The 27708-nt window shown below is 40.3% G+C and overlaps 1 protein-coding gene across 3 annotated transcripts in view; it reads left to right on the top strand.

The window, feature by feature from the left end:
* The window catches only part of PLAC1 (placenta enriched 1), a 178329-nt gene that overhangs the window by 118747 nt on the left and 31874 nt on the right, over positions 1 to 27708 (top strand). For 2 of the 3 annotated variants that reach the window (XM_017857600.1, XM_017857592.1), the window contains exon 2: positions 18667 to 18738. The exons of the other annotated variant lie outside the window; for it this stretch is intronic. The gene's annotated coding sequence lies outside the window, so the exon portion shown is untranslated. The remainder of the gene's footprint in view (positions 1 to 18666; positions 18739 to 27708) is intronic. 3 annotated transcript variants of the gene reach the window in all.

Here is a 27708-nt window from a genome sequence, read left to right as displayed (position 1 = left end):
ATATGTGTGTATATATATGTATATATATATATTTCACATACTACAAAATTCACTCCTTTAAAGTACACAATTCCATAATTTTTAGTATATTTTTATTTATGTATTATTATTATTATTATTATTATTATTATTATTATTATTATTATTTTGAGACAGAGTCTGCTCTGTTGCCCAGGCTGGAGTGCAGTGGCACAATGCCGGCTCGCAGCAACCTCCGCCTCCCGGGTTCAAGCAATTGTCCTGCCTCAGCCTCTCAAGTAGCTGGGATCACAGGTGTGCACTACCACACCTGGCTAATTTTTGTATTTTTAGTAGAGATGGGATTTCACCATGTTGGCCAGGCTGGTCTTGAACTCCAGACCTCAAGTGATCCGCCAGACTCGGCCTCCCAAAGTGCTGGGATTACAGGTGTGAGCCACTGCGCCTGGCCAAGGATCTATTTTCATAAGCGAGTAAAATTTCTTAGTCTAATGGGGAAATGTTCTGTAACAGGCAATGTGGAGTAATGGAAAACAAACTGGTCTGGCAGGGGGAGAGGGGACAAGGAAGGAGGGAGTGTCCTAGTTCCCTTGTGTGTGAAGGGTGACCCAAGAAGTGTAAGCTTTGAAGTGTTATTTTACTTTTCTAAGCCTGTTTCTGATTCAGTAAATACTTTAGCTACACACAGTGCCTAGTAATAATGTTTTCTGAATAAGTGAGAGTGAGAAAGAAAAAGAAAGCAATGGATATATGAATGAAAATGTCAAGAAAGTGAATGAATATATGACAGAATGGTAAGGATTTGCATAGTTCATGGAGTTGGTTTGAAGCTTAAATGAAATAATGGTTATGAGTTCTCATTTTCTAACACTACACTTAATACATTATCTGTATACTCACTATCTTATTTGAATCTTTCGAGGCACCTGTGAGACAAGCAGGGTAAGGACTGTCACCTGTCTGATAGAGAGAATTGGGTAGGAGAGGTGGAGAAGCAATAGATGATGGAACTAGGGGCTCCCGATCCAGTGCTCCTTCTAACGTATCACACAACCTCTTACTTTCAGATGAAAAAGGTTTTTAAAGAAGAAAGTTCTATAGGACCACCACATAGGATCTATGACTTACAGCTAAGCACCTTTTATATGAGGGCTTAAACACTGGAAGTGGGCTTAGAAGAAGAAATATCAGGCTAAGACTAACAATGCTATTGAAGATTATGGTAAGACCTTGTCAACTCAAAATACAAGAGGCCAGGGGAAAATGGGGTTGGAATGACTTGGGTTTGGATTATCTAATATTTTTGTAAAAGAGCAATGGGACCTCCAGTTGGCAAGGAACTAACAGTTGCTATTTGGAATAACATGGGCCAGTATAAGAAGGTTGACTGTAGACTCAAGTGAGTCAGCCAATATCTACTTAGTTTGTGCCATCAGGTGCCTGGCCTTTCATGAAGCCATCAGCTGTTTAGCAGGAACAGACTTGTGGTCTAAGTCTTCTCCAGGTTTACATGGGTCTTAGAACCTTTGACTCATGATACTGAATGGTGCTGTTTAATACAGTCATATAGTCTCGTCCCCATCCAGTAAAGTTATTCCTATCTGATGAGTCACTGTCCACCCTCCAGTGTCAAAACAAACGAACAAACAAACAAAAAACTTACTGCCTACTGTACCTGTAGTTTCCAGTTTTGTGTTCTGGACAGTTCTGATGATGGTCATCTGTGTCATCATCATTTCTAACTGCATGGGGCACTAGGGAAATAGAGATATGTTCATTGTAAGTGTACCTCATGCAGGCAATTAGACATTGAAAACAAAATTTTCATAAAGCAAATCCTTATCTTTGTGCCCTAGATCGGCTTGTTATTTAAAGGAATCATTGATCTCTAGTTTATCATGTTCTAAAACATAGAATTAGGTTTTCTTTTTCTTTTCTTTTTTTTATCTTTGAGATGGAGTCTTGCTTTGTCACCCAGGCTCGAGTGCAGTGGCGCAATCTCAGCTCACTGCAACCTCTGCCTCCCAGGATCAAACGATTCTCCTGCCTCGACCTCCTGAGTAGCTGGGATTATAGGCGCATGCCACCATGCCTGGCTAATTTTTGTATTTTTAGTGGAGACGGGGTTTCACCATGTTGGCCAGACTGGTCTTGAACTCCTGACCTCATGATCTGCTCACCTCGCCCTCCCAAAGTGCTGGGATTACAGGCGTGAGCCACCACGTCCAGCCAGAATTAGGCTTTCTTAACGCAGGAGTTTTAAACATGGGGTCTGTTGCTCTTGGATTAGCTACAGGAAACTGGGTGAATTTTTCTGAAACTATGTGCACAATTGTGTTTTGCTTTTACACACTTTTCTGAGATGATCAACAGCTTTCGTCAAATTCTCAAAAGGGTTAACACCCAAAAGGTGAAGAAAACTGGGTGAAAAAAATGGTGGAACTATAATTGTGTTTGTGAGTCCTAAAATATGCAGCTTCAACTGTAATTTATTAAGAAAGTGGCTTTGTCTCTGTCAATTGCATGGTCTGGTTCTCTTCCTTCTGCTGCCCCTGAAGGATAGGTACCCATGGGACATAGTGCCAAGCTTTTGCTTTTTCTCTGTCGCATTTGCAGGGTATTAACCATGCTAATAGGAGTTGAGTGGCAATTGTTGTAGACTGAAATAAGGTATTATCTGACAACATTTCCAAGTCCTTGTCCTCAGTTGTCAACCCCAGAGTACAGCCTATAAGGCAGACATCTTTGTTGCATGACTTCAGCTTTAGAATCAGAGAGCTCTGTGACCTTGGGAAAGTCACTTAATCTCTCTGAGCCTCAGTTTTCATCTGACAGATGGGAATAATAACAGGGTTGTTGTGAGGATTATAAGTGAGATGATGAGGCTGGGCATGGTGGCTCACTCCTCTAATCACAGCACTTTGGGAGGCTGAGGTGGGCAGATCGCTGGAGCCCAGGAATTCAAGACTAGCCTAGGCAACATAACCAAAACACGTCTCTACTAAAAAATAAAAAAAAAAAAAAAAAAAAAAGATTAGCCAGGCATGGTGGTACACACCTGTAGTCCCAGCAACTAAGGAAGCTAAGGTGGGAGGATTGCTTGAGCCTGGGAGCTTGAGGCTACAGTGAGCCATGATGGCACCACTGCACTCCAGCCTGGGCAACAGAGTGAGAACCTGTTTCAAAAAAAAAAAAAAAGTGAGATGATGTATATAATGTGCTGGAAACATAGTAAGTGCTTAATAAACAGCAATGCCAATGGTACCTGTGCTGATAAGCAAGTTTCTAAGAAGATCCAAAGCTCTTTCCTGAGGATATGGATAGCTCTGTCTGGGAGCTACCTTGCTGCCTGGGGCCATGTTCAGTGGTCCATCCATGGGCATGGAAACAAAACCAGTTGGACTTTTATCACTTTATTCAAAACATAGGGTTTGGCCTGTTCAACACTTGTCCTCTGCTAGAAACTGTTGAGGAGCCCTGAAACTATGTTTGACTATAAAACCCAGAAGTTCTATGTAGGGAAAAGGGAGGAACAATTGGTGCAGTCAAATCAGCTCAAAAGCTCCAGTCGATGCTTTGACCTAGCAGCAATAATAGTGTCCAAAGGGCCTTCCCATCCCTGTTCTCATTTGATCCTCAAAACAGCCATATGAGGTAAGCAGAGCAGGTGCTGGAGAAGCCACTTATTGCTGCAATGTTACAAGCAAGTCCAGAGGTTTTAAGGACTTTGTGAAAACGCAGTGGTTTATAAATAAGTAAAATTAGTGTGTTAGCAAGAAATGTTTATTGGGTATTCGTTTTTGAATATTGAGTTTATTGTGTATAACTGAATATAGCACAGAGCTGGGCACATGGAAAGGCACATGGATAGTCAGATTGGAGTGGCAAGAATTTCATGACAATGCATCAAAAGAATTATATATCATGATCAAGCGGGATTTATCCCTGGGATGCAAGGTTAGTTTAACATACACACATCAGTCAATGTGATACACCACATTAACAAAATGAGGCTAAAAGCCACCTGATCATCTTAACAGATGCAGAAAAAGTATTTGACAAGGTTCAACATCCTTTGTTGATACAAACTCTCAACAAATTAAGTACAGAAGGAACTCACCTCAACACAGTAACTACCATTTGTGAAAAGCTTGCAGCTAACATCATAATCAATGGGGAAAAACTGGAAGCTTTTCCTCCTCCAGTGCTAGGCAAGGATCCCACTCTCGCCACTTCTATTCAATATAGTATTGGAAGTACTAGCCAGAGCAACCACACACTTTTTTGAAAGGCATCCAAATAAGAAAGGAAGAAGTAGGCGGGGCATGGTGGCTCATGCCTGTAATCCCAGCACTTTGGGAGGCTGAGGCAGGCAGATCACTTGAGTTCAGGAGTTCGAGACCAGCCTGGCCAACATGACGAAACCCTGCCTCTAGTAAAAATACAAAAATAAGCTAGGTGTGGTGGCTTGCACCTGTCGTCCCAGCTGGTTGGGAGGCTGAGGCCTGAGAATCACCTGAATCCGGGAGGTGGAGGTTGCAGTGAGCCAAGATCGTGCCAGTGCACTCCAGCCTGGGCCAGCCCTCTCAAAAAAAAAAAAAAAAAAAAAATAATATAATAATATAATTAATAAATAAAAAGAAAGAAAAAAAAGAAGAAAAGGAAAGAATTAAAATTATCCCTTTGTAGATGACATAACCTATATGTGAAAATAGAATGCACTAAAAGCCTGTGAGACCTAATAATGGGATTCAGTAAAGTCGACAATACAAAACAACCCAAAGTAAGTGGTGTTTCATCACTAACTACAACTATACCAAGAGGATCAAGAAACACCAATTTAAAGTAGCATCAAAAGAACAAAATATTTAGGAATAATTTAACAAGGAGGAGAAAGATCTGTTCACTGAAAATCTAAAAAATTGATGAAAGAAAATTAAAGAAGATACAATAAAAATGGAAAGATATCTGTGTTTATGGACTGGGAAGAATTAAATATGTTCAAATGCCCCTACTACCTGAAGTGATATTCAGGCTGGGCATTGTGCTACGGCCTGTAATCCCAGCACTTTGGGAGCCGGAGGCAGGTGGATCCACTGGAGGCCAGGAGTTTTAGACCAGCTTGGCTACCATGGGTGAAACTCTGTCTCTATTAAAAAAAAAAATACAAAAATTCAGCGTGTGGTGGTGGCCACCTATAATCCAGCTACTTGGAGGCTGAGGCAGAGAGAATGCTTGAACTCAGCGAGGCAAAGGCTGCGTGATTCGAGGATCGCACCCTGCACTCCAGCCTGGGTGACAGATGAGATTTGTCTAAAAAAGTGATATTCAGATTTGATGTAACTCCACATCAAATTCCAAGCATTTTTCAAGAAAGAGAAAAAACAATCTAAAATTTGTGTGGAACCACTAAAAACCCCAGATAGCTGAAGCTTTTTTTTTTTTTTTTTTTTTTTGAGACGGATCTTGCTCTGTCCCCAGGGCTGGAGTGCAGTGGCCGATCTCGCTCACTGCAAGCTCCGCCTCCCGGGTCACACATTCTCTGCTCAGCCTTCCGAGTAGGCTGGACTGCAGGCGCCCACCCCACACTGGCTAATTGTTTGCATTTTTAGTAGAGAAGGGTTTCACCATGTTAGCCAGGATGGTCTTGATCTCCTGACCTCTGTCACTCGCGCTTTGGGCCTCCAAGTGCTGGATTAGAGGCGTGAGCCACTGCACCAGCCAAGCTGAAGCAATCTTGAGAGGGAAAAAAAGAGAAAGTTGGGGGCATCGCACTTCCTGATTTCAAATTATATTACAGCAGGTGTCGTGGTCATGCTGTAACCCAGCGCTTTGGGAAGCCAAGGTGGGAGGATAGTGAGTCCACGGGGAGTTTGAAAACCAGCCTCAAAACATAGCAAGATCGTGTCTCTACAAAATAATCTTTTTAATTAAGCTGGGCATGATGGTGCATGCCTGTAGTCCTAGCTACTCGGGAAGCTGAGGTAGGAGGATTGCTTGAGCCCAGGAGTTCGAGGTTACGGTGAGCTATGATTGTGCCACTGCTCTCTAGCCTGAGCGATGAGCAAGACCCTGTCTCTTAAAAAAATTATATTAAAAATCTATAGTAATCAAAACAGTATAGCTCTGGCATTAAAAAAGACACATAGACCAATAGAATAGAATAGAGAGCCCATAAATAAACTCAAGCATACACGATCAGCTGATTTTTAACAAGGGTGCCAAGAAGACACCATGGGGAAAGGGCAGTCTCTTCAACAAATGGTGTTGGGAAAACTAGATATCCACATGCAAAAGAATGAGATTAGACTTTTATACCATACATAAAAATCAACTCAAAATTGATTAAAGGCCTACGTGTAAGACCTGAAACCATAAAACTAGAAGAAAACCTAGCAGAAAAGCACCTTGACATTAGCTTTGGCAATGATATTTCAGATATCACACCAAAAGCTCAGATTACAAAAGCAAAAATAAAGAAGCGAGACTACATCAAGCTAAAAGCTTCTGGACAGCAAGGAAAATAATCAACAAAATGAAAAGGTAGCCTATAGCTTGGGGGAAAATATTTGCAAATAATATATCTAATAAGGGGCTAATATCAAAAATATGTAAAGAACACACACAACTCGATGGCAAAATAAATCAATAAATAACCTGATTTAAAAATGGGCAAAGGATCTGAATAGACATTTCTCTAGAGAAAACATACAAATGGCCAACAAGTATATGAAAAGGCACACAATATCACTAATCATTAGGGAGATGCAAATCAAAATCACAATGAGATATCCCCTACATCTGTTAGGCTGGCTACTGTCAACAAGTCAAAAGATAACAAGTGTTGGCAAAGATGTGGAGAAAAAGGGACCCACCTGTACACTGCTGATGGGAATGTAAATGAGTAAAGCCATTATGGAAAACAGGATAAAGGTTCCTGAAAAAAATAAAAATGGAACTACCATATAGCCTATCAATTCCCCTTCTGGATAGATACCCAAAGGAAATGAAATCAGCACCTTGTAGAGATATCTGTCTTCCCATGTTCACTGCAGCATTATTCACAATAGCCAAGATTCAGAAACAATTTGTGTCCATGGATAGATGCATGGATAAAGAAATTGTGGTGGCCGGGCACAGTGGTTCAGGCCTGTAATCCCAATACTTTGGGAGGCCGAGGCAGGAGGATAGCTTGAAGCCAGGAGTTCGAGACCAGCCTGTTTAATATAGTGACACCGTATCTTTACAAAAGTAAAAAAAATTAGAAAAAAATTAACTGGGCATGATAGTGCACATCTGTAGTGCCAGCTACTCAGGAGGTGGAGGTGGGAGGATAGCTTGAGCCCAAGAGTTTGAGGCTACAATGAGCTATGATCGCACCACTGCACTCCAGCCTGAGCAACACAGTGAGACTCTATTTCTATATAAAAAATGAAATTGTGGTATGTATGTATATTGTGTGTGTATGTGTATCATATATACGGAATATTATTCAGCCTAAAAGAGAGGGTGATCCTGCTATTTGTGACAACATGGCTGAACCTGGAAGACATTAGGCTAAGTGAAATAAACCAGGCACAGAAAGAAAATACTGAATGATCTCACTTATATGTAGAATGTGGAATTTTTAAAAAGAGCTGATGATGTACAGCATAAGGACTATAGTTAATGACAATGTATGTAATTTCCTAAGAGAGTGGAGTTTAGGTGCTCTTACCACACAGAAAAGGTACCTATGTGAAGTGATAGATATACTAATTTGCTTGATTATATTTTGTGTATATATATACACACACACACACACACACACACATCATGTTACACACTTCAAATATATATGCAAAAAAATTTTTAAAAGAATACATGAAAGTAAAATCGTTAGAAAGTATAACTAGACACTAGGTGGTCTGGTACAGCTGAGAGCTGTGAGACTGTAGCGAAGGGAAGATGTAGGTCGGTTGCAGGATCCAGGGAAGGCTTCCTGGAGGAGGTGGGCCCTGGGCTGCTAGGGAGGCAGAGGGAAGCAGTGTGGCAGGCAGATAAGCAGGAGCATAGAGGCTGGGATGAGCAGGCTGGGGGAATGGAGGGGCTCACACAGTGGTCAGCCGGGGGGTCGCTATGAGAAATAGTAGGAATTTTGATTAAAGAGGTTATGGAAGGCATCAATTGCTCAAACAAGGGAAGGGGACTGGACTTGATTTGGTAGGTGGTGAGGGGCAGTGAGGTGTGGCAACAGAGCGGCAAGAAAAGGGAGTCGAGTGGCAGAGTCCAGCTGGGAGCCAGGAGTAAGAATCTAGCCATCAATGATCAGAGTCTGGGCGAGGATGAAGCCATGGAAACAGAGAAAGGGGAAGGATGAAAGCACTCGCTGGTCTCTAGAGCCTTTGCTTGGAGTAACACAAAGACTTTTCTCTCTGTAAGGAGCAAGTCCATTTTTGGTCTTTATATTTCTACAGCATGAGAAATGCCTCTTTCATCTAGGAGCACGTGCCCTGCTTAAAGAAAACCAGGCAAGACAGCTTGCAAAGGAGAGAGCCTGAGAGGTGACTTTTCATGTTGCACAATGGTTCTTCACCAAAGAAGTCACAGAGGGTCTTTTGACATAGAAACTGCCGCAATTTATGTGCAAGTTACTGCCCTGCATCCTAGGGAGGCTTTGGGGTGTGGGATGACAAAGCACCTCCACAGTCCCCTTCCTCCGCCTCTGCCCAGAGTTCTACTTGATGTAACAGGTCTTGTGAGGCTTTTCACGTGGAAAAATGCTCTCTCAGCCTTCACAGGTCAGTCATGAACCTGGTCCCACATGGACACAATTCTGATGACATTTTAGCATGAAAGGTACAAAAGCGAGATCCGCAAAGGGGTTTCAGGATTCAGTTCCCTGGATCGTCCTGAGCATTTGTTTCTCAGATTTGAGCTTTTTCCTTTTATTTTGGAGATGGGGCCTCACTATGTTGTTCAGGCTGATCTGGAACTCCCAGGCTCAAGCGATCCTCCCAACTCAGCCTCCTGAGTTGCTGGGGTTACCGGTGTTAGCCACCCAACCCATCTCAGATTTGAACATTTCTTTCAGAAATATGAGTGAGGTGGTTTCATGTGGAGACCCCTGTGAGGCTCTGAAGCATCATTTCTACCTGCTATGTGTGCCTGAGAAACCCATGCCTGGCCCAATCCCCATATACCCTCAAGTACAAATGGGATAATAGGACCCCCCCGGGGGTCCATGCACTTGACCCAAGTTGCTCTTAGAGACTGGATTCAGCACAGATTCAGCTACTCCAGCTAAGGGGCAGGGCAAAGCAAAGGTACCAATACATTCATCTGGTTGGAAAAGGAGGATTTTGTTCTTACGAACTTTAAAGGAATATAAAAATGACTTTGTTGTGATTTAATTGCCTTGCTGGATGAAGTGCCCTGTGGCTCCAGGGCTTAGAGGGGATTGTATGGAGACTGTGTATTTCCTTATGTATGTTTCTATATAGATATATTTCCTTATATACAAACATCTGCACAATTGTGCTTGGGAGCCCCAGGCTAAAACTAAGACCCTGACACGTTTGAAACTTTGTTGGATAGAAACTAGGGGTGGAGAAATCCTGTTTAATTGCTGCAAGTCATTTTTAGCTTATAAGAGATGAAACCTTTGATATTCATTTAGGACAAACTCTTCCTGTTTTAATGACAGCATCTCCTATATATTGAGAGCTTCCTATGTGTCCGGCACTGTGCTCAACCCTTTACATACATAATATCATTTAATCTTCATAGTGTCCTTAAAAGTGAGGTACTATTGTTGTCCTCCATTTTATAGAGAAGGAAAGTGATGGAAAGAGAGGTTTAAGGACTTGATTAAGGCAAAGTGGCTAATAAGTGGAAAACTGGGGTTTGAACCATAGTCTTAATGACTGTGCAAAACGTCCTGGTGAGAACTACTTAAGTTTCTTCTCCCTGCAAATTTAGAGCAAATACTTTCTAATGAAATCAGATGTGGTTCAAGAAGCAAAAATGGCTTTGCAAGGAGGAAGATATTTAAAGTTGTCTACCAGGGAGGCAGAGTAGCATTTCTGCAAACTAGTTTGCTATTGGAGCAATTACATCTCGGCTGAAGAGAGAACAAGTACGATGAGGTGATGGAGTGGAGTTTGATTTTGAGTCCCTTGAGTGCAAGAAGGCCAAGGGCCAGAGGCTGACAGGCGTGAGAAACCATAGCACCCATGGAGCTGCTTCTAAGCCCAGGGGTCCAAGTGTGACCTAGAGTTGGACAGAGCAGACAACCAACTCATTGCACCTGCCTTGTGTCTCGTTTTTTTTTTTTTTTTTTTTTTTTTTTTTTTTTTTTTTTTTCTCTTTTTTTTTTTTTTTTTCATCGGTAGGTTTTCTAAGCTTGTTATTTCTGGGCACACTGGAAATTCGCCAGTTTTCATTTTTGCGAATGTCCACTGTGCATTCAACCTAGCCGCATTGACTGTTTATTCATTTCTTTTGTGAAATTATACATTCAGTTACAAGCCTCTTGTGTTTCTAAATATATGTAAGCATATCATTGCAAAATAAATATGCATGGTGTGTGTGTACTAATATAGTATAATATACTATATAGTATATAAAGTATCCACTTAGCAGATAAAGAAAACTAAGGCAGCTCAGGTTTAGAAATACTCTAGTTAACACAGGCTAATAAAAGTGATAGTGCATAGATTTAAAAATAGGTCTACCTTCAGATCCTGAGTTGTAAATTGCTATACAATATCTCGCATACGTAAATTATATTTTTATAAAAATGAGATACTGTACACATTATTTGTAATGTCCTTTCACTTAATAACTTTCCCATATGCCTAGATATATTCAATAACATAATTTTAAGGATGTATAAAATACCTTTATCATAAAAGTATAGGCCAAGCGTGGTGGCTATGCCTGTAATCCCAGCACTTTGGGAGGTCAGGGTGGGCAGATCACTTGAGCCCAGGAATTCAAGACCACCCTGGGCAACATGGCAAAACCCCATCTCTACAAAAAAATACAAAAATTAGCCAGGCATGGTTGTGCATACCTATAATCCTATAAGCTACTCAGAAGGCTAAAGTAGGAGGATGCACACCTATAATCGTATAAGCTACTCAGAAGGCTGGGGTAGGAGGATCACTTGAGCCTTAGAGGTGGAGGTTTGCATGAGCCTTAATCATACCACTGCACTCTAGCCTGGGCAACAGAGTGAGACCCTGTCTCAACAAAAGTAAAATAATTAATATTTATTGAGTGCTTAAGATGGGTGAGACATCTTAACATGGACTATTTCAAATAAATTTGTTTACATGAGGCAGGATTACTGGTTGTTGTAGTCATATCAGTTCAGAAACTCCAGCTTGTCACTCTCTTACTTGCTGGCACCCCAGCTTGTCACCCTCGATCAACTTTGGAGCTGTGGGATCTGCATGGATTGTTATGCCATCCAATGCAAAATGCCCTTGTCTTAATCATATAGGTAAGAAGCAAGCAGCAAGTATCTGGACTGAGCACAGGGTAGCACAGGCAAGGGCAGCCAGAGTGACCCTCCATGTTGACAAGGATTCTTGAGAGGATTTAATGTTACTAGTCTAAATTAGGGACCAAGGAAAACTGTTCTCATCTAATTTCCTAGAAGCTTTGCGATGATACTGGAACCCTGGGAAAACCATGGCAGAGAAGAGATTTTAGGAGGTACAGGAGCCAAAGGTGAACAGATACCATTGGTGGGTTGAGGGGGACTAGGTATAGTGAAAGCATCAACACTAACATCTTGCCTAAAAATAAGATCCCTTCCAGCCAGGTGTGGTGGCTCACGCCTGTAATCCCAGCACTTTGGGAGGCCAAGGCAGGTGGATCACGAGGTCAGGAGTTCAAGACCAGCCTGGCCAACATGGTGAAACCCCATCTCTACTAAAATATAAAATTATCCAGGTGTAGTGGCACACACCTGTAATCCCAGCTACTCAGGAGGCTGAGGCATGAGGATCACTTGAACCCAGGAGGCAGAGGTTGCAGTGAGCTGATACTGTGCCATTGCACTCCAGCCTGGGCAACAGAGCGAGACTCTGTCTCAAAAAAAAAAAAAAAAAAAAAAAAGAGGAAGAAGAGTGATACAATTTGATGGAATAAAGCACATTTACAGTGTTGTCCAACCACCACCACTATCTATTTCCAGAACATTTTCATCATCCCAAAGAGGAAATTCTATGCCCCTTTAAGTACTCACTCCCTGTTCTTCCCTCCCCCTTGCCCTACATAACCACTGATCTATTTTCTGTATCTGTGGATGTGAACATTCTGGATATTTCATGTAACTGGGATCATATAGCAGTCTTTTTGTGTCTGGCTGCTTTCACTTAGCATAATGTTCTCAAGGTTCATCCAAATTGTAGCATGTATCAGCACTTCATTCCTTTTTATGACTGAATAATATTCAATTGTACCGATAGACCACATTTTGCTTGTCCATTCATCAGCTGATGAACATTTGCATTGTTTCAACCTCTTGGCTATTATCAATAGTGCTGCTAAACATTTGGGGTACAAGTTTTTGTTTGAACACCTATTTCCAATTCTATTGGATATGTATCTAGGAATAGACTTGCTGGGTCATATGGTAATTCTGTGTTTAACTTACTGAGGAACAAGAAAATAGCATTACTTTTATTGTTGTAAAGAAAACTCAACAGCCAAAACATAATCATATGGAGATACATATTTTGTATTTTCTTTTGCAGCTTGAAGGAATACACATTTGTTGTCTCCATTTTTATGGTTCAGTCCGGGCACAGCTTAGCTGGGTCCTCTGCTCAGTGTGTCATGAGCCTGCAGTCCAGGTGTTGTCTAGGATGCATTCTCATCTGGAGATCTGGAGCTTGGGGTCCGCATCCAAGCTTGTTCAGGTTGTTGACAGAATTGAGTTCTCTGCTGCTCTAGTGCCGACGCTCTCACTTCCCGGAGGCTGGCCCTCTCTCCACAACCTTGTTTGCTTCTTCATGTTCAGCAGGAAATGCTGTCTCTCTTCAGGGAGGGTTAATAGCTTTCACTTGATTACATCAGCCCCACCCAAGATAATGTTTTTTGTTTTGTTTTGTTTCGTTTTTTTACAGTCCAGAGGACTTTTTTTTTTTTTTTTTTTTTTTACATATATACCTATTATGCCATGAATTCATGCAGAGTAGGTTCCAGCAGCTCCGGCTCCTTCCCACTGGTTCTCACACAGTGTGCTTCTCTGAGTGGAGCAAGCTGGTGCTTCAGTTGAACCCAGGTACCTTTCTCTTTGACTTCCTTTTTTTCTGAACACTTTCCTTCATGCAATTCAGGATGCTATTTTTTGGCTCTTAATTAAGTGCTTAATATGCACAATATGCACGTTAATTCTCTTGGTAAGAATCTTACCCTTGTGTTTTTCAAACAATGCCAACAGCACGTTGGGTAACAATGTAGGCTCTTCCAGTTTTGCCATGAAAACATTTGTGGGGTATTCCTTTCTGAATAGTGCTCATTCCCTTGATGTCTAAAATATCACTTTTCTTGTAGATTCACAGGTATGTGGTCAAAGGAACAAGCCCATGTTCTCTAAAAGGCCTAGAGAACACATACTGGGTGCCTCTTCTCTTTCCCTTTGTATTTGTTATTTTGGCAAAATACTAGAAGATGGTGGTTCTGGCCAAAAGTGATCATCTGTCTTTTTTATTAACTCAAAATCAGCTGATATGTGACTTTAATTACATCTTGAAGCTATATTTTAAAATATTTTGTATAGATGTAGAGGGTACAAGTGCAGACTTCCTACATTCATATATCGTACCATGGTGGAGTTTGGGCTTTTGCTGTACTCATCACTCGAATAGTGAACATTGTACCCAATAGGCAATTTTCTGCAAAAGACATGATTTCATTCTTTTTTATGGCTGAGTAGTATTCCATGATGTATAGATACTACATTTTCTTTATCCAATCCACCGCTGATGGACACTTAGGTTGGTTCCATTATCTTTGCTATTGTGAATAGTGCAGTGATAAACATTAGTGCAGGTATCTTTGTGATAAAATGATTTCTTTCCCTGTGGGTAGATACCAGTAGTGGGACTCCTGAATCAAATGATATTTCTATTTTTAGTTCTTTGAGAATGGATCAAATGATATTTCTACTTTTTGTTCTTTCAGAAATATCCCTGTTTTCCATAAGTTGTGCTAACTTACATTCTAACCAACAGTACATAAGCATTCCCTTTTCTCCACATCCTCACCAACATCTATTTTTCTTTTTAATTATAGCCATTCTGACTGGTGTAAGATGGTATCTCATTGTGGTTTTAATTTGTGTTTCTCTGATTAGTGATGTTGAGTATTTTTTCACATGTTTATTGGCCACTTGTATGTTTAAAGCTATATTTTTAAGCATTATGATAAGCAATCTAGCCAGATTAGTAACAAAATGAACCCTACTCTCAGGGAGGAGAATCCAAGTGAGTAACTCAGTGCGTGCACATCACTGCGGTTAGAAAAACTACACAAATACCACTTTTTTTTTTTTTTTTTTTGAGACAGAGTCTCACTCTGTCACCCAGACTGGAGTGCAGTGGCACAATCTTGGCTTACTGCAGCCTCTGCTCCCAGATTCAAGTGATTCTCCTGCCTCAGCCTCCTGAGTAGCTGGGCCTACAGGTGTGTGCAACCACACCCTGCTATTTTTTTTTTTTGCATCTCTAATAGAGACAGGGTTTCACCACGTTGGCCAGGATGGTCTTGATCTCGACCTCGTGATCCACCTGCCTTGGCCTCCCAAAGTGCTGGGATTACAAGCGTGAGCCACCACGCCGGGCCACAAATACTGCTTTCTATTGGCCAACCCAGGAAGAAACATGAACTTCCTTCCTCAAGTTTGAGGCTGGAGTCTTTGTCATGGCCTTCAGTCACTAGTGAGACTGGTGATCTCCTTATCCAACCATGAGCACATTGAGGAGAAGGGCACATCTGAGTCATCTCTGTCATCCCAGTGCCTGGCACAGTCAACATTTGTTGGTGGAAGGAAGGCAGGAATGCCACCCATCCCCTTGGGGGAGATGGTCTTGGTTACAGTCTCTCTTTGCATTGCTCCTGCAGGGTACTGAACCACCTCTACCCTCACAGCAACCTCCTCTCCATCATCCATCACTTCAGGTCACTCAAGCATGAGCAAGCCAGCTGATAGCACTTTTCAGCTACACAAATGGATAAATCACAGAAACCAACATTTGTCAGACCCAGTTATCCTGATTCTTGTTGTGAACAAAATGATCATTAATTCCTTTGGATGAGTCCCCTAGTCTCCAGCCATTTGTCTCCTTTCCCCATGGGGAAATAACAATGCGAGTCCTATTAGTGGTCTCTAGTCATCTCATAGCATTGCAGGGAGAGCTGAAGCTGGATGAATGGACATCCCTGAGCTTGTGGAGTTCTCATCAAGTGGGCAGTGACTGGGTATGATCCCCTTTGGAGCCTGTCACTGCTGTTGACATTGAAAATACCGGTGTGGAAACAAATGCTGTCTTTGTCACAGGCTCAACTACAGGGGCCTCTCCTTCCCTAAGCTGGCAGCTGAGGCTAAGTACTTGAGATCCCTGGGCCAGCTGTTGTGAAGTAAACACCAGGCAGTAGGTAAGGCAAGATTCAGAACTGGGCAGAAAGCCAGGCTGGAGGGGGAGCACTGATAGGAGGGGAGCACAAAAGTTGGCAAACAAGTGCTTTCCAAGTAGGTTTTAAAAAATACAATCTGGCCTCTAAAGTAGACAAAGCACCAATGAGGGGTGCAGGGGTGGGAGTGCTGCCTGAAAATGCCTGCTCTAACTCACTATCGGCTCAAGAAGATTCTAGAACTGGAAAGGCACTGTGAGCAATGTTTCCCGAGGAGGCTTCCCTTGGAGCACAAAAAGATAGCCACACCCTTTGAAGTTAGCTGGGAGCTTACAAAGGGCAGTGTTGTTTCCACTAAGGAAGAATGATAGCCCTGCATAATGGTGTCCTTATTCTGTAAACCCCAGACCTTGTGCGATGAGGGGCAAGTGAGCCTGCAGGCCCCAGCAAAGAGGGAGGAAATGGTTGGCAAAACACATACTTTTAGCTTGCTTGCTGGTCAACATGGAAGGTCTCCCCTAGGAAGATGGTGTGGTCAAAGTCAGGGGTCTGTTTCAACTCTCTTCCAAGGATGATTGCTAAATCATATCAAGATACCTTTTTAACTTGATGATGGCTGATGTAAGTTTCCAAATGCTCACATCTTCTGTCATATTTGATGTATTTCAGTGAATCATGCCACAAGCTGAGAGGCTCTAGAGATGAAAGGCTGATGAGAAAAAACGGATGAGCCCATTGTTTTACATCAGAATGAGAATGGTGATATTTCTGAGTAGTGGGATTCCTGTCACACAAAAGGGGGAAGTCAGTAGGCTAGCAGTAGCTGCCAAGGGCAGCTTATTGGACAATTATTAGGGAACGGAATCCTAAAATTGGAATTTTAACATAGCCTTGATCAACTTTGGAATGCCTATGGTATTGCATCATACATGCTTGTGTCAGGGACCACTTCCAAAATTCTGACTCATCTCCCAGGCCAATGAAACCATTTCAGCATGTGAATTACACCCCTGGTGTCATCCAAGAGAATTTTTGTCAGCCCTGGTGCCTAGGACCGATTCCATTAGGCCTAGGAGAAGCTGTGTGGTGCAACAGAAAGAGCCACGAGGAGCCCTGGGCTCTAGTCCTAGCTCTGTTGCCAATTAACTGTCATTCTAAGGGAATCTTTTAATGAATCTGTATCTTGGTTTCTTCAGCAGTTAAAAGGAGACAGTTGAATTTGATGAGTTAGTCTCTTACAGCTTTAAAATAAAATGCATGTTTCATAGCTTGGCATTCAACAAAGAATTGTTGTGGATATGCAAGTAATCTAATTTTATAATTTTCTTTAGGTATGAAAGGAATCTTAAACATCATATAGTTCAACCCCTTTATCATACAGATGTGGAAACCAAGGTCCAGAAAGGGGAAGGGATTTGCTCAATTAGTGCAGAATTAGGGTTAGAGATCACGCTTCTGGATTCCCAGTCCAATGCATTTTCCACTACACTTATTTTTAAATCAAGTAATACATGAGCATGGTTTAAAAATATCAAATAGGCAGCTGGGCGCGGTGGCTCACACCTGTAATCCCAGCACTCTGGGAGGCTGAGGCAGGCGGATCATGAGGTCAGGGGATCGAGACCATCCTGGCTAACACAGTGAAACCCCATCTCTACTAAAAATACAAAAAAAATTAGCCAGGTGTGGTGGCACGCACCTATAGTCCCAGCTACTCGGGAGGCTGAGGCAGGAGAATGGCCTGAACCCGGGAGGTGGAGTTTGCAGTGAGTTGAGATCACGCCACTGCACTCCAGCCTGGGTGACAGAGCGAGACTCCATCTCAAAAAAGAAAGAAAGAAAGAAAAAAAAAAAGAAAGAAAAAAAAAAAAATATATATATATATATACACACACATATATAAAATACAGAGAGGTGACAATTAAAAACAACAGTTCTCTGCCCCACTCCTCCCCATCCCCAGTCCCACTCCTCAGAGGCAACCATTTTTTAACAGATTCTGTTGGCAATTCATCTGATAGTTACTTCTGAATCTCTAAATATTACTCTGTTTCTATTCCTAATTTATGCATTTTGGACATTATCTATTGACTCCCTGTTATAAAAATGGAAGATTTAGCTCACTTAACATTACTCCCAACTGCCTCTCTTTCTTCTGCCTCCCTATGGTTGATAGAATTATTTTATGAGATTTTAAAAAATTCACTTTTTAAAATAGCATGCTATTTTGAAATTTACTTTTTTGGTGTACAGCTCTATGAGTTTAGGCAAATACATAAAATCATGTAACTGCCACCACAATCATGATATAGAACAGTTCCGTACCCCCCAAATCCCCTCATGCTGCCCTTTGTAATCAACTCCTTCCTTTACCCCCTACACTGATCTGTTTTGTTGCTACACTTTTGTCTTTTCCAGAAGGCCTAGAAATTGAATCATATACCATATAACCCTTTGACACTGACTTCTTTCACTCAGTATAACTATTTTGAGATTCATGTATCTGTTGTTCATTCTTTTGTATTGCTGAATAGTACTCCACTCGTGGATGTACCACAGCTTATCCATTCACCAGTTGCAGACCCTTTCAGTTGTTTCCAGTTTGATAGCATTATTTTTAGTTATTCTATTGGTTACTTTTTAACTGGAAATCATATACTGAAACCTCTACTTCTTGCACCATCATCCACTATATAGTAAGTAGATCTTCCTTTTCAGAATAGTAAATGCTTTGGACTGATTATAAAACATAATACTTTCATTTCTTTAGTCACAGTTTTAGGTGGATTTAATTTGAGGGTGTGATTTTTCATGGGGGTGGGAAGACTTGTTCAAATGCTGTCCAGCAGCCCTATTCAAAGCTACAGCCATTCTAAATGCCTCCCGTCACGTAGCGGGCCTTCTCTAGTACTAGACATGCTTGTTTGTTGCTGCCGCAAGATAAAGATATGCATGTACTTTCTGTTCTGACCGTTGCTAACTCAGGCAGTAGTTTTGGGAAAAGACCTTTCTTCATGTGGATTTCAGCTTTTGTCTGTCATGTTTTTTCTGTTCCAGCTGCCTCCACCAGTGAGCACAAAGCCACATTTCAAAGGAAACTGACAAATTATCCCCAGCTGCCAGAAGGAGGTTAGTTTTCTGTGTGTTCAGTGTCCCCCTTCTCTGATAACCAACAAGTTAACTTTCTAAAGGGAACTGACAAAAGCAGAAATTGTCCTTTTACCCAAATGAGTTGTGATTGTTGATTTTTTAAAAGATGTGGATTTGTAATATTCCTCTCCGTTCCTACTCTAATTTATACCAGGAAATAGAGTGTAAGTGATCACAATGGAACCTCTATTGTTTGCAAGATTCATATTAATGCATTCTGGTTTTTTAAGTGCTTACAAGATCTAAATTAATTTTTAAATTAGCTAGCACAGTGTCTTTACTCAATGAGTAACCACTTAAAGGCTGAATGATGTCAGCCCTGGCCATAGAGATTTATGTGTTGTTATATTTCATTTGCATTTTTAACCATCTTTGTACATGTGTTATGCATCTAGCACTTATGCTGTATAACAGGAGAGAGTCTAATGCCTAGCACAGTACACTACACATAGTAGGTGCTCACTAAATGCCATTTGAATTGAAATGATCCAAAAGAGTGTCATGTATCTATGATGGTAAAATATTCTGTGTTAATGCAGTGAGTCAGGCATTCTCAAACGCTAATAGGAATGCAAACTGGTACAACTCTCCCACAGGGCAACTTGGCAAAATGCTCGAAAGCCTTAACAATGTTCTTATCCTTTTACCCAGTAATTCTCTTTCTAAGGATTTATGGTAAAAGGAAAGAGAGATGCACAAAAAATACAAATACATGGAAATTCATTGTGGCAATATTTAAAATAGAGAAAAAGTGGAAACAACTTAAGTTGTCCATACTATGAAATCCTATGCAGTAACATTTATCTATGAAATGCAAGGTAATTATTTAAAATCATGTTTAGAAGAATATTTAATGACATGAGTAAATGCTCACGGTCTAAATTAAGCAAGGGAAAGGAGGATACACAAACATACAGTGAAATCCCAAGTGTGTGTGTGTGTGTGTGTGTGTGTGTGTGTGTGTGCAGGAAAAAAAAAGACTAGAAAGAAATAATAGAAATATTAACAATGATTAGCCAGCCATGGTGGCACATGTCTGTGGTCCTAGCTACTCAGCAGGCTGAGATGTGGGGATCCCTTAGACCCAGAAGTTTGAGGTTGCAGTGAGCTGTGATCGCACCACCGTGCTCCAGCCTGGGTGACCATGTCCCTAAGCAACAAACCACAAAACTATAATTATCCCTATGTTGTGGGATTATGAGTCATTTTCATTTTCTTATTTTTGTAATGAGCTTATCTTACTTTAAAATCCAAATTTTTTTAATTTGAAAGAACTAACTACTACTTATGCTAGAGGGCTGACATTCATAAAATCCTAGTAATGACATGTAGAACCATTTCTCCAACTAGTGTCAAATCTTCATCCTTAAAAAAAAAAAAATGAGATAGGGTCTCACTGTGTTGCCCAGGCTAGAGTGAAGTAGGCTGATCATAGCTCACTGCAGTCTCAAACTCTTGAACTCAGTGTCAACTCTTCAGATGCCATATGGATGGTTACGGCAGTGGTCAGTTTTTAGAAAAACTAAATAAAGCCCAGAAGTCATTTCAGATTTAAATACTCTGAGGGGTGGGGTACAGTGGCTCATGCCTGTAATCCTACTACTTTGGGAGGCCAAGGTAGGTGGCTCACTTAAGCCTAGGTGTTCAAGACCATCCCGGGCAACATGGCAAAACCTTATCTATACAAAAAATTTAAAAATTAGCCAGGTCTGGTGACATGCACATGTAGTCCCAGCTACTCGGGAGGCTGAGGTGAGAGGATTGCTTGAGACCAGAAGTTCCAGACCAGCCTAGGCAACAAAGGAAAACCCCATTTCAACAAAGAAAAAAATGTGAAAAATAAGCCAGATGTGGTGGTATATGCCTGTAGTCCAAGCTACTCAGGAGGCTGAGGCAGGAGGATCACTTGATGCCAGGAGTTTAAGGCTGCAGTGAGCTGTGATCATGCCACTGCACTCCAGCCTAGGTGACAGAGTGAGACCCTATCTCAATAATAATAGTAATAATAATAATAATAATAATAATAATAATAATGCTCTGAGCCTTAGTTTGATATTGAAAGGAAAATATATTTATCCTTTTCTCTAGGCCTAGTTAATTTTCATCCTTCTCTCTCCATCCCCACCCCTTTTTAAACTTTCCAGATCTGTGGAACAAATGTTGAGCAAACTGGAAATAAATAAAATCCAATGGCTTTAAGATACCACAAATCCCTCCCTTCCTGTGTACTAATGGCTACCTGCCCATTCTACTCCCCAGAGTGAAGGGCTAGAGTCAGCCAAAATGGAGGCTTTTCTGATTCAAGCGTGAAAAATGCAAATGCTCAAAAGATAGAAAAACTCAGGAAGTCTGAAAAGATTGAGACACAACATGTGCAAGTCTCCCTCCCCTAGATTCTTAGCTTCATGTGATATAAACTAGTGGGCTCTGATGGGGGAAAAACCCAATCATAGAAGACAGATGTATTAGTCTGTTCTCATGCTGCTCTGAAGAAATACCCAAGCCTGGGTAATTTATAAAGGAAAAAGATTTAATTGACTCACAGTTCCACATGGCTGGGGAGGCCTCAGGAAACTTATACTCATGGCAGAAGGGGAAGCAAACATGTCTTTCTTCACATGGTGGCAGGAAAGAGAAGTGCCGAGTAAAAGAAAAAAGCCTCTTATAAAACCATCAGATCCTGTAAGAACTCACTCACTATCATGAGAACAGCATGAGGGTAGGCACCCCCATGATTCAATTACCTCCCACCAGGTCCCTCCCACGACATTTGGAGATTATGAGAACTACAATTCAAGATGAGATTTGGGCAGTGACACAGCCAAACCATATCAGCAGATGTATTAAGGACAGTTCATATTTCAAAGAAATCACACAATCCTGGACCTTTAGAGCTGGAAGGAAAATATTCCAGCAAGTATAGGTCTCCTTCCAAATACCAGATACTATGCTAATCCAAATGTTATCTCATAAAAAAACCACCTACCAGCACACCTCATTTTATACATGAGGAGAGAGGTTATTTACCCAGAGAGAGGTTATTAACTACCTTAGCTCACATCATTTGTTGGCTGCTAAGTTGTGATAGTTCCCATATCTTCTGGAGACTCTCAAGTGAAAAGATGGGTTTTCTAGTAGAATCTTTCCTTCACCTCCAAATATTCCAAATACTTACTGTGTACTTGTGCTTGAATGTTTTGCTAACAGCTCAAGCTAATCAGGTACAAAGTCAAACTCATGGTGTTTCCCTCATCTCCCTGTTACCCAGGATCTGAACCAAAGTCTGTTTTGCTTTTTACTGAATTTCATCCCCCACAGTCTGTTAACAAGTCCTGTCAATTTTTTCCTTCAAAAACGACCTCCAGGTCCTAACATACACTCAAGGCAACTCAACCTCTACCTCCTTAAAAAAACAACCCTTCTCGACCACTTCAGCCATACTCTTGCCTCTCTTCTGGCTTCATACAGCACTTTTAATCTGCATCACACAGTTTAGTTTAGCACTTGTCATTCAGGGGCAATTAGCATATGCTCAGCAGCATTCACTCATGCAACAAGCATGTATTGAGTGTCTACTATATTCTACACCCTGAAATGGAGAATTCACTTTTATTGTTTTCCCAAATAGACATCAAATACCCTGAGAGTCGAGGCCACATCTTTCTTCATAGTTTCTTAAACACACAGAGCAGTTCTGGGCACATACTGAAGACTTGTTAGTTAAAAAGCAGTACAGACTCAAGGAATCTGTCACCAGTTCAGCAGCTGACGAGCTCAGGGGACACTTTAGTCAATAATTCTGCTGCAACATCTCACAAGCTACACGAGTATGATCCACTCATTCAACAAAGACGGTGTATTAAAATGTGAGTTTTTGGCCGGGCGCGGTGGCTCAAGCCTGTAATCCCAGCACTTTGGGAGGCCGAGACGGGCGGATCACGAGGTCAGGAGATTGAGACCATCCTGGCTAACACAGTGAAACCCCGTCTCTACTAAAAAAAATACAAAAAAACTAGCCAGGCGTGGTGGCGGCACCTGTAGTCCCAGCTACTCGGAGGCTGAGGCAGGAGAATGGCGGGAACCCGGGAGGCGGAGCTTGCAGTGAGCCGAGATCGCGCCACTGCACTCCAGCCTGGGCGACAGAGCGAGACTCCATCTCAAAAATAAATAAATAAATAAATAAATAAATAAATAAATAAATAAATAGTGAGTTTTTAACGCCATAACTTCAGAGATAAGTAATGAGATTTAATAACTAATCAGAGATATGGGATCCTAAAAGTCAGCTTCTGCTTTTACAAAGATGGGAGTAGATGTATTTTTCTCTATTCCTTTCACTAAGTACAAGTATAAACCCTAGTTATTATATATACAACAAACATAAGACAACCAAGAAAGGTGGAGAGAAGATAGACTGACTAAGGACCTTGAGACTCAAAGAGTGACATGTTCGTGAGTTCCCTGAGCTTTCTTTTTGCCTCGAATATCCCAGACTGGCTGCTAGAGAAGCTAGCAATTCAGAAAACACCAGTGGGAACAGATTTTTCTAAAGCGCCAACAAAAGCCTACTCTCTCTAGCCAAAGGACCAGAAAAGGGGCATCCTAGAAAGACAGAAAACTTTTAGACCATTATTGCTCTACTGTAGCCAAACACCGCAGGAGAAACTGTAACCCTCACCTCCAACTGTCCAAGCAAAGGCTGAGTGGCGAGCCTGAACTTCTACCCCAATCTGGCAGTAACAAGGCAACCCTTCCAGTTTTTTCTACTAGAGCAATGTCAGAATAAAACCACTAAAACATAAGGTTTAAATAAGATCCAGAGACTCGTGACATAATATCCAAAATGAACAGTATTCAATTGAAAATCATTCATCATACCAAGAACCAGGAAGATTTCAAACTGAATGAAAAAGACAGTCAATTCATGCCAGCACTAAGATGACTGAGATAGAATTATCTGACAAAGATTTTGAAACAGCTATCATAAAAATGCTTCAATGAGCAATTACAAACATGCTCGGAACAAATAAAAAGAACAAAGTCTCAGTAAGCAAATAAGAATATATAAAGAACCAAATATAGACTTTAGAACTGAAAAACACAACAACCAAAATGAAAATCTCAGTGAATAGGGTGAACAACACAATGGAGGGGACAAAGGAAAAAAATCAGAGTACTTGAGTATATAACAACAGAAATTATGCAGAGAGCAAATAGACTGGAAAAATTAACAGAGTCTCAGGGACCTGTATAACTATTACAAAAGATATAACATTCATGTCATTAGAGTCCCAGGATGAGAGGAGGAGACTATGACTGAAAAGTATTTCAAGGAATAATGGCTGAAAATTTTCCAAATTTGGCAAGAGACATAAGCCTACAGATTCAAAAAGCTTAGAGAATCTCAAACATGCTAAATCCAAAGAAATCCACACTAAGACATATCATAGTCAAACTTCTGAAAACTAAAGACAAAGAAAACAATCTTGAAAGCAGACAGAGGAAAAACAATGATTTGGCCAAGCATAGTGGCTCATGCCTATAATCTCAGCACTTTTGGAGGCCAAGGTGGGTGGATTGCTTGAGCCCAGGAGCTTGAGACCAGCCTGGACAACATGGTGAAACCCCATCTCTGCAAAAAGTACAAAAATTAGCCAGGTGTGGTGGTGCACACCTGTAGTCCCAGCTACTCGGGAGGCTCAAGCAGGAGGATCACTGAGCCCAGGGAGGTAGAGGCTGCAGTGAGCCATGATCATGCCACACTGAACTCCAACCTGAGTAACAGAGTAAGGCTCTGTCTCAAAAAAGAAAAGAAAAACAATACTTTGACAGAGAAACTGAGAAACAATTATTTAAATGGCAGTTGATTTCTTGTCAGAAACCATGTGGCCAGAAGGAATTGACACATTTTTCAAATGCTGAAAGAAAAGAACTAAATCCTATATCCCACAAAAATATCCTTCAGGAATGAAGTGGGAATCAAGACATTCTCAGATGAAGGAAAATTAAGAGAACCTGTGTCCATCAGTGCTACTCTAAAATAATAGCTAAAGGAAGTTATCTAAACAGAACAGAAATGATAAAATAAATCTTGGAACATCAAGAAGCAAAAAATAATACAATAAGCAAAAATATGAACACATTAGACTTTCCTTCCTCTTTGAGTCTTCAAAATTTTGTTTGATGGTTGAAGCAAAAATAATAATACTGTATGATATAGTTCTTACTGCATGTAGAGGAAATATTTAAATTGATTATATCATAAACTAGGGAGATAAAAAGACATTAACAGAAGTAAGCTTTTATACTTCACTCATACTGGCAAAATAACATTACCAGTAGACTGTGATAAGTTATGTATACACAAGCTAATACCTAGAGCCACCACTCAAAATCTATACAAAGATATACACTCAGAACCACTACAGGTAAGTCAAAATGTTACAATATTCCCAAAATATTCAAGTACTCATAGGAAGGCAGGAAAAGAAAATAAAATTAAAATAAAATGGCAGACTTAGATCCTAACATATCAATAATTACATTAAATGCATATAAGGTCTAAATACACCAATTAGAAGACAGAGACTGGCAGAGTGGATAAGGAAAAATGACCCAACAGTATGTACTATACAAGAAACTCACCTTAAATATAATGATACAAGACAACTGAAAGTAAAAGGAAGGAAACATATTTATCATGCAAGCATTAGTCAAAACAAAGCATGAGTGTCTATATTAATATCAGATAGACTTCAGAGAAAGAAAATTATCAGAGACAGAGAGGGACATTATATAATGGTAAGTGGCTCAACCCACCAAAAAGATGTATCAATCCTAAATGTGCATGGAACAAACAACAGAGCTGTTTGTGAAGCAAAATATGTGAAGCAAAAACTGACAGAACTGAAAGAAGAAAATCCACAAAGCCACAATAGTTGGAAAGTTCAACACTCCTCTCTTAACAATTGATAGGACAACTAGGCAGAGAATTAGCAAAGATAGAGAACTCAACAATACCATCAATAACAGGATCTAATCAACATGTATAGAATACTCCATCCAACACAAGCAGAATACACATTCTGGAGAACATAGAACAAGATAGACCATATTCTGAGCCATAAAAGAAACCACAACAAATTTAGAAGAATTGCAATTGTACATAGTGTGTTCTCTGACAATAACGGAATCAAATTAGAAATTAATAACAAAGATAACAGGAAAACATCCAAACACTTGAAAAATAAACAACATCCTTCTAAATAATCTATGGGTCAAAGAGGAAGTCTCAGGAGAAATGTTTAAAATACATTGAACTGAATTGAAAATAAAACTATAATATTTCAAAATTTGTGGGACATGGCAAAAGCCACTCTGAGAGGGAAATTTATATTACTAACTTATACATGAGAAAAGAGGAAAGGTCTCAAGTCAGTAATCTAAGCTTCCACCTCAAGAACCTAGAAAAAGAACAAATAAACACAAGGCAAGCAGAAGGAAGGAAATAATAAAGATAAGAGTTGAAATTGAATAAAAGGAAAACAATAGAGAAAATTAATGAAAGAAAACCTGTTCCTTTGTAAAACTAAAGAATTTAATAAAATTGACAGACCTCTAGCAAGACTGATCAAAAAGAGAGAGAGAGAGAGAGAGAAGAAACAAATTACCAGTATCAGAAACAAAACAGGGGATACCACTACAAACCCTGCAGACATCAAAAGGTTAACAACTTTACACACACAATTATATAACAATGAACCAATTCCTTGAAAAACAGAAACTACCACAATGCACCCAATATAAATACAGGTAGTAGCTCCATAACAATTAAGACAATTAAATTCATAATTTAAAAACTCCCCAAACAGAGATCTCTAGGCTCAGATGGTTTCAACTGGGGAATAAACATTTAAAGAAAAAGTAATGCCAATTGTACATAATGTCTTCCAGAAAATAGAAGTAGAGGAAATATTTCCCAATTCATTTTATTAAGCTAATATTACCCTGATACTAAAATCAGACAAAAACAGTAAAACTGCAGGCCAATATCACTCATGAAAGTAAATGCAAAAATTAATAACAAAATATTAGCAAACAGACTTCAGCAATATGAAGGAATTACACACCATGACCAAGTGAGGTTTATTCCGTGTACGCAAGTCTGGTTCAATATTTAAAAATCAATCAATGTGAACCACCATATTAACAGCTAGAGAAGAAAAATCACATGATTATATCATTTGATGAGGAAAAAATATTTGACAAAATTCAGCATCCATTCATGATAAAATCTCTCAGCAAACAGGGAATAGAGAGGAATTTCCTCAACTTGATAAAGAGCATCTGCAAAAGAAAACCCCTACAACTAACATTTTACTTAATGGTGAAAAACTGATTGTTTTCACCCTTAGATCAGGAAAAAGGCAAGGATGTGCACTTTCACTACTCTTATTCATCATAGTGCTGCACATTCTAGCTACTACAGAAAGTCCAGAAAAGGAAATAAAAGGCATACAGATTAGAAAGGAAGAAAGAACATTTTCTTATTTTCAGATGACGTGATGGTCTGTATAGAGAATACCAAGAAAACTATTTTTTTTTTAACTCTTAGAACTAATAAATGAGTTTGGCAAGGTCAGGAGATACAAGATAAGCACACACAAATCAATTGTATTTCTATATATTAATAATGAATACATAAGCACCAAAGTCAAAAATACAACACCATTTATAATTGCTCAAAAAAGGCTTAGGTGTATATCTAACAAAACACGAATAAGACTTGTATGTTGCCGGGCGCAGTGGCTCAAGCCTGTAATCCCAGCACTTTGGGAGGCCGAGATGGGCGGATCACGAGGTCAGGAGATCGAGACCAGCCTGGCTAACACGGTGAAACCCCGTCTCTACTAAAAAATACAAAAAAAAACTAGCCAGGCAAGGTGGCGG

Source organism: Rhinopithecus bieti, unplaced genomic scaffold, assembly GCF_001698545.2.
Source record: "Rhinopithecus bieti isolate Rb0 unplaced genomic scaffold, ASM169854v2 scaffold_3015, whole genome shotgun sequence".
Classification (NCBI taxonomy): domain Eukaryota; kingdom Metazoa; phylum Chordata; class Mammalia; order Primates; family Cercopithecidae; genus Rhinopithecus; species Rhinopithecus bieti.
Note: the sequence above shows the minus strand (reverse complement) of the source record. Positions and strands in the feature narration are given on the sequence as shown.